The sequence below is a fragment of the Artibeus jamaicensis genome, unplaced genomic scaffold, assembly GCF_021234435.1.
Source record: "Artibeus jamaicensis isolate MK-2021 breed Jamaican fruit bat unplaced genomic scaffold, CSHL_Jam_final contig_497, whole genome shotgun sequence".
Taxonomy (NCBI): Eukaryota; Metazoa; Chordata; class Mammalia; order Chiroptera; family Phyllostomidae; genus Artibeus; species Artibeus jamaicensis.
The window spans coordinates 9,112,228-9,125,192 of NW_026521863.1; the positions used below are offsets into that span (position 1 = coordinate 9,112,228).

General features: G+C 39.2%; 1 protein-coding gene across 7 annotated transcripts in view; it reads left to right on the forward strand.

Annotated features, from left to right (window-relative positions):
• Positions 1 to 12,965, forward strand: part of IPCEF1 (interaction protein for cytohesin exchange factors 1) — a 154,849-nt gene that overhangs the window by 47,360 nt on the left and 94,524 nt on the right. The gene's annotated exons all lie outside the window — the stretch shown is intronic.

Below are 12,965 nucleotides of genomic sequence, written 5' to 3' on the forward strand. Positions count from 1 at the left end.
TTTTCTGTTTGTAAAATGACTTGAAAAGAATGATATGTTTTAGCTCCCGACTGGGAAATACATTTCCTCTTTGGTTTAATCGCTTTTTGAGATGCAGTACCACCCTGTGCTGGCTGGGGATGCGAGGGAAGCATCTTTCCACGGCCACATATGAGGGCGCATCCCTTTGGGACTCTGTGCATATTACTGACATTCTGGCAAAATTTCCAAAAATACTGGTCTGTAATCTGTGCTGTTTTTCTCTATGAGCTAAACAGCAGCAACAATAATCACTATTTTCTCCCAGTATATACTTCCTATCACTTTTAGTTTTTTTGCAATTGTCTTTGAAACATTGTTACTGATTACCCAATTGTTACCATCATTCTTGTTGGTGACCATTGCCCTTTGAGTAGTTGTTAAAATCTGTCCTAGTTGTCTAACTCACTGTCAAAAAGTTAGTTTTGATGGATATCCTAGCTGTTCAGGTGTCATATACATATATATATGTATATATAGATACACACATATATATATACACACACACACATACATATACACACACACATATTCCCATTGGTTCCATATGTGTGTACTAAGATAAGCATTTATTGATGAGACAGATTGTATAACCCAGTCAACAGGATTCTCATGTTGCTTAATCTGGTAAAGAATTCTGTATTTGCCATAACAGTTGATGTTCCACTGAGGACTTTCAAGTGGTACTTTTCATACCCATACCTTCCACTGATGGTTTACAAAACTGGTTCCCCTGTGGATTTTACCATCTTCAAAGGTTGTCAAGTATTATTTCTAGTAGAATGTTGTCTGATCCTCAGGTTAAGGGCCTCCCCATCATGGAGGCTATCTAGAAAAAGACTGGCTTGTCATCAGAAAAGGTGGGTTATCAGGAAACCCCACGCTGGTTAAAGGACTGGGTTAGGTGAACTCTATGGCCTCTTGTAATGTGAAACTTAATGCTCCTTATGGAAGATGACAATCAACTATATCACCAATGACCAAATTAGATGACTAGGGTCTCATTTAGCATCATCCTTGAACAATATTGGAACATAGCATAACGGTGGAGATGGCAGGGTCTAACTCAGGTGGCCTGGGTTTGAATCTTGTCTCTCACACTTACTGGCTGTGTGGCTTTGGTCACATTACTAAACCATCATGTGCCTCTTTTGCTCACTTGTTAGAAGGAGATAATAATAGTACCTCATAAAGTTGGCATGAGGACTAATGGGTTAATATGAATATAACCCCTAGGCCAATATTTGTTATACAGGCAAGCACTCGATAAATGTTAGTTATGGTGGTGATGAGTAAGCACCGCTGTCATTAGCGGAGGCATCTGTGCATCTTGGAGGTTTTGTGCCTCTGGCGCTAACCTGCAAAATGCGTGGCCTTTCACAATGAAGCACATCTGGCAGTGATTTGTACACATTCCCAATGACTTATTCTGTGGGCATCCTTGTGTATTTTTTGCCTTGGTTCCACCTGAAGCCAACGAGAAGGCAAAGCTTGGTTCTTCACTGCTCCCTACTTGTACTCATATCACGGGGTCACTTCCATCACACTGCTTTCCTCTTGTTTTGAAGCTCTTCCTCCCATTGCCTCCTGCACTCAGGATTCCAGATTTTACAACAAGGGGCTTAGTGTGGCTTTTTTTTTTAGCCAAGCTAGATGTTTCCCTAAGAGAAAGTCTTGAACCAGCGACTATGATAAAATGTCCTCCAACTCGATGCAAAAGCATGTAAATATTTTTCACCTTCACCCTTGTCATTAAGCAACAGTAAAGGACTGTTGCTTATAGAGTCACTCTGGTACATTATAAGCAGAGTTCTTAGTCCAAGTCAACGTAGTAGGAGCAAATCCTGTATCTTTAGTTCTTGTTCATATATGTCTAAATTCATGGCCTTGTTTTGAGTTCTTCAGACACTTCTGTTTTTTATTTTCACTTACAAAGCTGTGATAAAATACACATACCATAAAATTTACCATCTGAATCCTCTGAAGTGCATGGTTCAGGGGCATCAAACACATTCATGTTGCTGCGTACCACCACTCCCGTCCACCCACATGACACTTTTCATCTTGGAGAATTGAACGGTTATGCCCATTAAACTGTAATGGAGTTAATGTAAACTCCATTAACCCCTCCCCCAGCCCCTGAAAACACCATTGTACTTTCTGTCTATGATTTTGACTATTCTAAGTATTTTGTATAAGTGGGACCATATAGTATTTGTCTTTTCATGCCTGCTGGATTCGAAAATATCCTCAAGGATCTTCCATGTTGTAGCATCCATATTGCAGAATTTCCTTCCTTTTTAAAGCTGGATAATATTCTATTGTGTGTATATGTCACATTTTACTTATTTATTTATCCACTGATGGACACTTGGGTTGCTTCCACATTTTTCCGTTGTGAATAATGCTGGCGTAAATATGAAGGTATAAAAATCTGAGACCCTGCTTTTGATGCTTTTGCATATATACCCAGAAATGGAATGGATGGACCACACAGTTGTTCCATTTTTAATTTTCTGTAGAACCACCATACTGTTTCCCTCGGTGGCTCTACTTTTTTACAGTCTCACCCACAGTCTTCACAGAATTCTCAGGTACAGATTGCTTGTCTAATTATTTTGACATTTTGGTATTGGGCAGTGAATATTTTGAAGTTTTATGTGAACGTATCTTGAAAACAAGGTTCTATTTGTCTTATTCTTTTTTTCTTGCTGTGCCCATGAGAGTTGTATTCTAAGACCTACTTCATGTTACTTTATGTCCCCAGGTGATTCAGAGTGTCAGTGGACTTTTTCCAGAACAGAAACATGTGATGCCAAGTCTCATACCTCTAACGGAAAAATAACTGGAACTCCTAGGATTTCTTGGCTTATTTTAGAATAAGCTCTATGTTAAAATCCTGTGTGCTGGCAGTATGGGAATAGATGACCACATATGTTTTCTTCTTGAAGGCTTGTAATTTTTTACACAAAATATGCCAGTTTGAACAGGAATGGGGACAACCGGATTACAAATGGAGAATTGGCTGGCTGAAGAAATGATTATACAGAGGTTATTTTTTGAAACAGAATTTGCAAGCTTTTCAGATTACTGAGAAGGCATGTTCATATTTGAGATGGTATTTTTTTCTGGTTAAAATTTTTGTACTTTCTTAATTTTTATTCAAAAATATGAAGATAGCTTTCTAAGGGACAGAATCGCATTGCAAAACCAAGAGTAGTAGCGGAAAATCACAAAATCTTTTGAAGTTATTTTCACAAATCAATATAGTGCTTTTCCAGAAAGTTTTTCACATTTATTCTTTATAGAAGGTGGGTGGAATGGGTAGGAGAGATAAGCCTACTCTGGGAGCAAATGGTTTCTTGTTGACAGGTGTTTCATTTCCCCTGAGTGTAGTATATTCTGTAGAATTAACAGTGCCTTTCCTAATAAAATCACCTTCCAATTAAAGTCTTCAGAATAGGGACTAACTACTTTGTGTATATGTCAGGTTACACAGGAAAAAATTAAACATAACTTTGAAAAATTTAGAAACGACTTTTGTTAACAGTTCACGATGCCCAAGTAACTCTTGTCAGTCTAGGCTAACGGTGCTGTTGTAGTGAATTGACCTTGAAATCACAGTGGCTTCACACAGTAAACTTTCATTTCTTATTCACACAATACATTCAGAGCTGGTTGATATGAGAGAGGAAGGCACCTCTACTCCGCATAGTCACTCAGGGGTGCAACTGAGTGAAGCCCTGATGCCCTGTAGCACCACCACAGCAAAGGCAGCTTCAAGGTTTGCCATGACAAGAAAAGGGAGTGTGGAGTGCGCATACCTTTCTCCAAACTGAAAGTGTCCACACCTTACATCTACCCAGAGCCCATAGGCCAGAACTCGTCACATGGCCTCTCCAAACCTATGGGGTTGGAGGTTTTCCTGGAGGGAGGAGAGAAAAACTAGCTATGGAGGGCACCAGTCATTTCTTTTTTGATGAACTTTGCTGGAAATTCTTGCATCAGGTAGGCATCTCTATAAAATAACTTTCCTTTCTAAATCAGTCACATTGATAATTCCTTATGTTTTTCTATGTAGGTAAGTTATTTTAATCTTATGGAATTAATTTCACATTTTTTACTTTCTAAATTCAGGTAGGAATAAATAAAACAAGGGTTATTGAGGATATATATAATCAACAATAGAAAAATGTCTATTGAAAAGGGGCCCTTATATGTCTATATATCCATAGATTGTATTTGTATTATGAATAGTATTTTATTATTTCTTTTTCTTTTCAATAAGACCATAACTTGAAAATAAGTGTAACTCTAAACACAGCAAAGTTGACTGCAAAATCAATTCATGGGATATTGAACTAGGAATACAAATCTATACTTAGAACAGTTTTAATAGATTGTCATTCATTTATTTTGTACTTTGTTTTTTTTCACCATTATATGCTCAGTCTTCCCTGAATGTTAATTTCTTTATTTTTATTTTCATCTTGTATCTCATGTTTTTCTCCTTAAATTCATTTTCAGTTTATTTAATTATTTTATTAAGCAATATTTTCATATATGGTACATAAGGAATAAACATCTCTGAAACTGTCTTTATTTTGCCTCCATGACTGTGAGTCTGACTGGACACAGAATTTCATGTACAAATGTATTTTTAGTCAGAACTTCAAAGGCATTGCTCCAATATCCTTTCATATCCTATGTTCGTATGAGAAATCTGATGTCATTCTTTTTAGATAATGATAATACCTTCAGATAATACCTTTTTACCCTGTTGTAAACTTTTAGAATTCTCTGCATTCGTTTGAAATTCTGAAATTTCACAAGACATATTCACGTGTACATCATTTTAAATCTGTCTGGTTCAGACCTTGGTGGTGTGGGAAAATTTGTCCCCCCTCTCTCTGCACTCTGCCTTCCGCTTCTCTGTTCCATCTTCTCTATTGTCTCCAGCAGGTAACCAAGGTGGCCACTGCTAATTCCAAGTGTGCACTGTGCTCATAGCTAAAATCCCAGAAAACACACAAGTCTCTTTTTCAACACTTCTGGCAGAATTGTCTGATTAGCGGTATCATATACTCTTTTCTAAATCAGGCACTGTGAAAAGGTAACAAACACTTTATTTATTTACTTCTCACCACCCCTCCTGCCATCACTCTGGTTTAAGACATGCTAGTATCTTCTCTGGGTTACTGCAGTAGCCTCTTAGCTGGTGTCTTGCTTTAAGTCTTGCTCCCCTCAGTCCCTCTCAGTCCTGGAGCCAGAGCTCTTAACATTAACTTGTCAGATCAAACCCTACCATGTTTGTCTGTTTCATTTCAAGGAAAGCTAAGTTTACAACAATAGTTTAAAGACCACCCGCGACGTGCATGATCTGCCTTACCATAACTCATCTGACCTCCTGTCCTGGCACCTTCCTCCCATTGTTCACTCAGCCTCAGCCACACTGGCCTCCTGACTATGCCTTCCACTTGCCAGACTCGCTCCTAGTCCCAAGTCAGGGCCTTTGCCTTGGCCATTCTCCAACCTTGAATATACCTTCAGGCTCTTTTAGTCAACTGTCTGCTGTTTAGTGAGACCCTTCCTATCCACCCATTTATAATTACAACCCTGTGTAGCTTCCTTCCCTGTTTTATTTTTCTCTGTCTCCATCATAATACACCATTTATTTTACTTATCTTGTCATCTACGCTCATGAAATGTGGACCCCATGAGGGAGAGAGGTTTTATCTCTTGTGTTCAAGTTGTATGTTCAGTTAAGACATATTCGATGAATGACTGAAGGAATGATTGGCCAACCAAAGCCGTATATCTGCTCCAGTTTGCGGAAGGTGAGGTCGTAGGACTTACAGTGCAATTAGGAGGGGCTTCTTTAGGAAAGGGAGTTGGTTGGACAACAATTTTTAAATGTTTGATAAAAGACCCTTCTGGTGAGGATTGAGAAATGTGGGTCTGTGTTAAAGAGGGACAAGATTAGTAGGTAGAAGAAAGCAGCAGGTTTTGAAACCTCAGCAATTTTTCAATTTGTTTGATTTTGCATTTTGAGTGTTTATAATTGTCCTTATATATTATAATAGTCTTTAAGGGTTAGGTAATGTTGCCTGGAAAAAGTTATGAGGAAAATAATTTTGTCTGATTTACTGAATAATTTGTTTCCAATTCAATTAGATTTTTACTCCTACTGACCAATATATGAAAAAATATGCTAGACTTGGGAGAGAATATTTTATTTCTTTCAGGAGAGCAGGTTGCAAAAATGGATTATTAAAAAGTCTCTTTACATTAATTTCTTCTTAACTATTTACCTGTATGCAAATGAAAATTTTTAAGTTAATTTCAGGCTTAATAATTGGCTGATTAAGGATTGTATCTTGGAAATTTGTATTTGTATCTATTTATCTCCCTTTAATTTGCCTTGCTGAAGCTCTATTTTCCTAATTTTTGTTCAAAGAAGTAGCTTTGGGCTTCATTAATCTTCTCCATCTTCTTCTATTCTCTTGATTTCTGTCTGTTTTCACTATTTTTTCCTTGGGTTTGCTATTTTGTTACTTTTTAAAGTTTCATGTGATGAACCCTTAGCTTATTTGTTTTCATTTATTCTTATTATTTATATTTTTAGAAGGATTTATTTATTTATTTTTTATTTTTTTTAACTTTTTTATTGACTATGCCATTACATTTGTTCTATTCCCCCCCTCCGTTCCCCTCCACCATGCATACCCCTCCCCCACCATTCCCCCCCTTTAGTTCATGAACACATGTCTCAAATTCTTTAGATTCTGTATTTCCCCTACTATTCTTACCCTCCCCCCTATCTATTTTCTATCTACTGTCTATGCTACTTATTTTCTGTACCTTCTCCCCCCTTCTCCCTCCCACTCCCCCTGCTGCTAACCCTCCATGTGATCTTCATTTCTATGGTTCTGCTCCTGATCTAGCTGTCCTCTTAGTTTGCTTTTGTTTTAGGTGTGGTTGTTAATAACTGAGTTTGCTGTCCTTTCACTGTTCATCTTTTTTATCTTCTTTTTCTTAGATAAGTCCCTTTAACATTTCATATAATAAGGGCTTGGTGATGATGAACTCCTTGAATTTGGTCTTATCTGAGAAGCACTTTATCTGCCCTTCCATTCTAAATGAAAGCTTTGCTGGATAGAGCATTCTTGGTTGTAGGTCTTTGGATTTCATGACTTGGAATACCTCTTTCCAGCCCCTTCTTGCCTGTAAGGTCTCTTTTGAGAAATCTGCTGACAGTCTGATGGGGACTCCTTTGTAGGTGACTGTCCCCTTATCTCTTGCTGCTTCTAGGATTGTCTCCTTCATTTGAATCTTGGCTAATGTAATGATGATGTGCCTTGGTGTGCTCCTTCTTGGGTCCAACTTCTTTGGGACTCTCTGAGCTTCCTGGATTTCCTGGAAGTCTATTTCCTCTGCCAGAATGGGGAAGTTCTCTTTTATTATTTGTTCAAATAAGGTTTCCACTCGTGACTCTTCCCCTTCTGGTACCCCTATAATTCGGATGTTGGAGTGTTTAAAGATGTCCTGGAGGTTCCTAAGCCTCTCCTCATTTTTTTTGAATTCTTGTTTCTTCATTCTTTTCTGTTTGATCATTTTTTTCTTCCTTCTGGTCCACTCCATTGATTTGAGTCCCAATCTCCTTTCCATTACTATTGGTTTCCTTTGCATTACCATTCATTTCAATTAGTTTAGCTTTCATATGTTTCTCTAATTTGTGACGAACCTGATAACCAGTGTTTCAAACTGTGCATCGGAAAGTTTGGCTATTTCTTCATCGCTTAGATTTATCGGCTCTGGGGCTCTGAGTTGTTCTTGAGCCGCTTTTGGTCTGTTCCCCGTTAAGAGGAGCGAAGCCTTAGTTGTTTACCAGGGCGGGGCCACCCAGGTCGCTGATTTGTGACGCTGTATGTGGGGGCGGGGTCAGAGAGGGAGCAATGGCGGTCCTTGCTATCCCAGTTTGTCCCGTCCCACCTCTCACCCCGGCAGGTTTATCCGATCGGAATTGTGCGAGCCTGCTGCCCCGCGCCTTGAGGTCTCAATGCTCGCCTCTTCACTGGTTTATCTGCACGAAGATGTGCGACCTACCGCAGACAGCCTGCCCGGCCTCTTCCCTGTGTGCTCCTGTAGCTAGCCCGCCATCCGCGCCTTAGCACTACCAGGTCAGGGATCTTTTTGGTCAACTAGCTCCGCTGCTGGCTTCACCCCTCTTACCAGTTTAGCTGAACTTTTCATTTTTTTTTTGGACTCCGTATTGTCGATTTTCTGTGTGGTTTGGTTATGTTTACTGTTGTTAAAAATAGTTGTTCTTAGATTTGGTTGTGCACGGAAGCAAGGTGTTTCCACCGACACCTCCATCTTGGCGGAAGTAATACTCCATTTATTCTTATTTTTGATAAATATATTTATGGTATAAATTTTCCTCTAAAAATTGCTTTGGTCGTCTCCCCTAAATTTTTTGACATGTACTATTTTCAATGGTGATAAATTCTAAATATTTCCATTTGATTTTCTTCCTTGTTTTTATTTTTCATTTTCTAAAATTTTTCAACCACAGTTTACATTCAGTACCACCCCACACCACTTTGAGATGTGCAGCAAAGTGGCCAGAAAAGCGAGCACTCCACAGAGTCACCACCACACCAAGCACCCACCTGGTTCCATACCCAGTTATATCAACATTATTGACTCTATTTCCCATGCTGCAGTTCAAATCTCTGTGGCTATGCTGCAACTGCAATTTTTTTTCCTGCTTAATCCCTTCACCTTTTCATTCACTTCCCCACCCCCACCCCTGTGACAGCTGTTAGTCTGTTCTCTGTATCTCTGTTTCTGTTTTGTTTGTTTCCTTCATTAGATTCCACATGTGAGTGAAATCATATGGTATTTGTCTTTCTCTGAATGGCTTATTTCACTGAATATAATACCCTTTAGGTCCACCCATAGTGTTCCAAAAAGTAAGATATCCTCCTTTTCCCTTTTTATGACAGAATAGTACTCCATCGTATAAATGTATCACAGCTTTTCTACCCACTCATCTACTGATGGGCACTTGGGTTGTTTTTCAGTCTTGGCTATTGTAAACAATGCTACTGAGCACAGGGGTGCACATATTCTTTTGAATCAGTGTTTCAGAGTTCTTTGGACATATTCCTAGAAGTGGTAATGGTAGGTCATAAGGAAATTTCATTTTTCATTTTTTGAGGAACCTCCATACTGTTTCCATACTGGTTGCACCAATTTGCATTCCTACCAACAATGAATGGGGGTTCCATTTGCTATCTTGGGTTTTGATTTGCATTTCTCTGACAATTAGTGATGTTGAGTAACTTTTCCTGTATCTATTGTTCAACTATATGGCCTCCTTGGAGAAGTGTCTATTTAAGTGCTCTGCCCATTTTTAATTAGGTCGTTTGTATTTCTGGTGTTAATTTGTCTGAGCTCTTCATAAATTTTGGGTTTTAACCCTCTATCTGACATGTCATTGGCCAATATATTCTCCTATTCAGTGGGTTATCTTTCCATTTTATTAATGGTTTCCTTTGCTGTGCAAAACATTTTTAGTTTGATGTAGTCCTATTTGTTTATTTTTGCTTTTGTTTCCCTTACCCAAGGAGACATATCAGAAAAAAACATTGCTACAAAAATGTCTGAGATTTTACCACCTATGTTTTCTTACAGGATTTTCGTGATTCTGAGTCTTACATTTAAGACTTTAATCCATTTTTAGTTTATTCTTGTGTATGGTGTAGGAAGTAGCCACTTGTGTGGCTAGTTGGGTTGTGCTCTGATGTGGTCTGAAGCCAACTACTGGTTGTGTTGGTTCTGGGTCCTTCTGGGAGGTGTTCCAGGGCAGGTCAATGTCAGATGCTGCCTATGACTTGCCTTAGGCTATTTGTCTGGAGCTACCAAACCATTTGCTATTTGTAGTTGCCTCAGCTGGGCCTGGGTGCGCATGGGAAGGCCCAGGTTGTACAAAGGTCAGCTTCCTGAAGCTCTGAGCCCTAGGCACCTTGACATTGGCCTCTACCTGTTGGCTGCCTAGGCACTCCCTGAGTCTACCCAGTTGGTTTTCCTTGAGAACCTTCCAAGGAAAGTCCGTAGATTGAGGCCAAGCTGGCTGCAACCTGCAGAAACCTCAGCCCAGGAACCTTGGTGGTTGACCCTCTGGATCTCTCACTGGGGCCATGCCACCCAGATCTTCTCTGTGTGACTCCAGTGTGCCTTGAGTTGCCTTCCCTTTACTGTAGCCCTGGGGTGAGTGTCTGGGGACAAGATCCTTTGTGCTGACCCTTTAAGAGAGCACCTGGGTTTATAGCAGGTGCTCTCCTCTCCCAGCTGAACAGAATCCCTGATGATTTTCACCACCAGATGTTATGCAGGCTCCTCTTCCCAACTCTGGTGCTCTGGGTTGGGGATCCTGGTGTGGGGTTGAGATCCCATGCTCCTGAGGGGGGACCTTTGTACACAAGGTATCGCTCAGGATTCCTGGCAGTCACACATGGGTGTGAGGACAGCCCTTCTGCACCCCCAGCCTCCCTACCGATCTCAATGTGGCTTCTTCTCTAGGTCCTCGGTTATACAACTTCTGTTCAGCTTTCCATTGTTCAGTCAGGTTAACTGCTCTGGAATCTAGGTGTAAATTCAGTTTGGCTCTGGGAGAAGGTGAGTGTAACTTCCACTGACTCCACAGCCATCTTGGGATCCCTGAACCTGATTTTCTAATTAATCCAGTGTTTTTTGGTAAAGCAAGATTTAGTTTCCAGACACACAGACATTTTAAGAGATATGTCTTTATTATTAATTTCTATAATGCTGGAATTATAGAAATTTCACAATAGAAATTTCTGACCATAATTTCTATCATGGTCAGAGAACATAATCTGTGTTAAAATCATGTAAAATTTATCAAGGCTCCCATTGTCATATAGTACTTTGTCAATTTTTGACAATATACCTTGTGTGTTGAAAATGAATGTGCATTCTCTTTCTCAAGTATAGTGTTCTGTGTATCTGAATTTACTAATTGGTGTCATCTGTATTTCTGGTTACTCATTACCTGTTGAAGCTATTGATTTTTGAGAGACCTGTGTAATAATCTTTAACTATAATTGCTAAGTTGTTTATATCTCTTTCCAGTTCTATGAGTTGTGACTACTTGAGATTTTTTTGAGGTTATATATCTAAATGCTTATGAAGCTTGTATTGTCTGGCTTTATTTTTTATCAATCTATTCCACTTTCTCTTTCATTACATATAAATATATATATTTACCATGTGTTTTACATTTTTAGATATTAAAATTGTTGCCACAGCTTTAGTACATGTTGCCAGTTTTCCAAAGACGGTCTAATTTATGCCTTCAACAGCACTGTTTGAGAGTTTTCATTAGCTCTACAAGGTCTGACACTTGGCATTGTCAGTCTTTTAAATTTCAGGATTTGGGGGGGTGTTTAAAGTTTTTGTTGTTGTTGTTGTTAAAGTTTTGCCTTGCATTTCCCTCAGTAAGCATCTTTTCAAGTCTATATTGGCTAGTTGATATCGTCCTTTGTGAAATCAATGTTAAGTCTTTCCCCATATTTCTCTTGGGTTTCTGTTTGTTGCTTATTGGTTTATAGGAATTCTTTATACATTCTGGTATGAACTTTCTATAGTTTGTATGTATTGCACACATTTTTTCTCATTCATTTGCTTGCTTTTATACTCCCTAAGGTTGTCATTTAGTGAATGGAGATTTTTTAAATAAAGATTTTATTTATTTATTTTGAGAGAGAGAGGAAAGGAGAGAAAGAGGGAGTGAAACATTGACGTGCAAGAGAAACATGGATCATTTGGCATCTGCTCACCCCCAACTCTGGACCTGACCCACAGCCCAGGCATGTGCCCTGATTGGGAATCTGACCAGCAACCTTTCTGGTTTACCGGATGATACCCAACCCACTGGGCCACAACTGTCACGGCAGTGAATAGAAATTCTTAATTTTAGTGTATTCTAACTTACCAGGCTTTTCCTTTATGGTTAGAGCCAATTGGAAAAACACAATATTAAAAAAAAATTTACTGAGACAGCCCTGACTGGTGTGGCTCAGTGGATCGAGCATCAGCCTGTGAACCAAAGGGTCACCAGTTCAATTCCTGGTCAAAGCACATACTTGGATTGTAGACCAGGTCCCCAGTTGAGGGGCATGTGAGAGGCAACCAGTTGATGTTTCTGTCACACACTGATGTTTCTCTCCTTCTCTTTCGCCCTCCCTTTCTGTCTCTTTAAAAATAAATAAATAACATATTTAAAAAAATTTACCGAGACTATTAGTTATTAATTTAAAAACTGAAACTTGACTCTTATTTAAAACCATAATAAAAATCAATTGTAAGTAGATCGTAGACCCAATATAAAAAGCAAAAAGCCCCAAACACTCTAGAAGAAAAGGTAGGGTAATATCCTATCACCACAGGATAAAGAAAAAGAACTCCCCATAGTCGTTGTCACCATTAGAGTCACCCAGTTAAAGAACACAACACATCCTCCTATTTATTGAGGTCTTTTTCAATCTCCTTCAGTAATGTGATATAGATATTCTCATGACAATATTGGGCACCTTTTGTCAGATTCATTCTAATGTTCACAGGTGGCAAACACAAGGTCCGTGGGCTGAATCCGGCCCTCCACCTTGTTTTATACTGTCCGGCACCTTCTTTCTACCTGGTGGCAGTGCCGAGCTCTTGCTTAACTGTTACAGAGTAGTTACATTTACACAGTCCTAAAATTACATTCGACCCTTTGAAGGCAACAGCAAGGCTGAGGTGGCCCCCAGTGAAAATGAGTTTGACACCCCTGCTCTACATGTATCTTCTTAAAATATTTATTTGCATGCTATTTGTCACTGATGGATAGAAATGTTATTGATTTTTACCTATGGGCCTTGTAA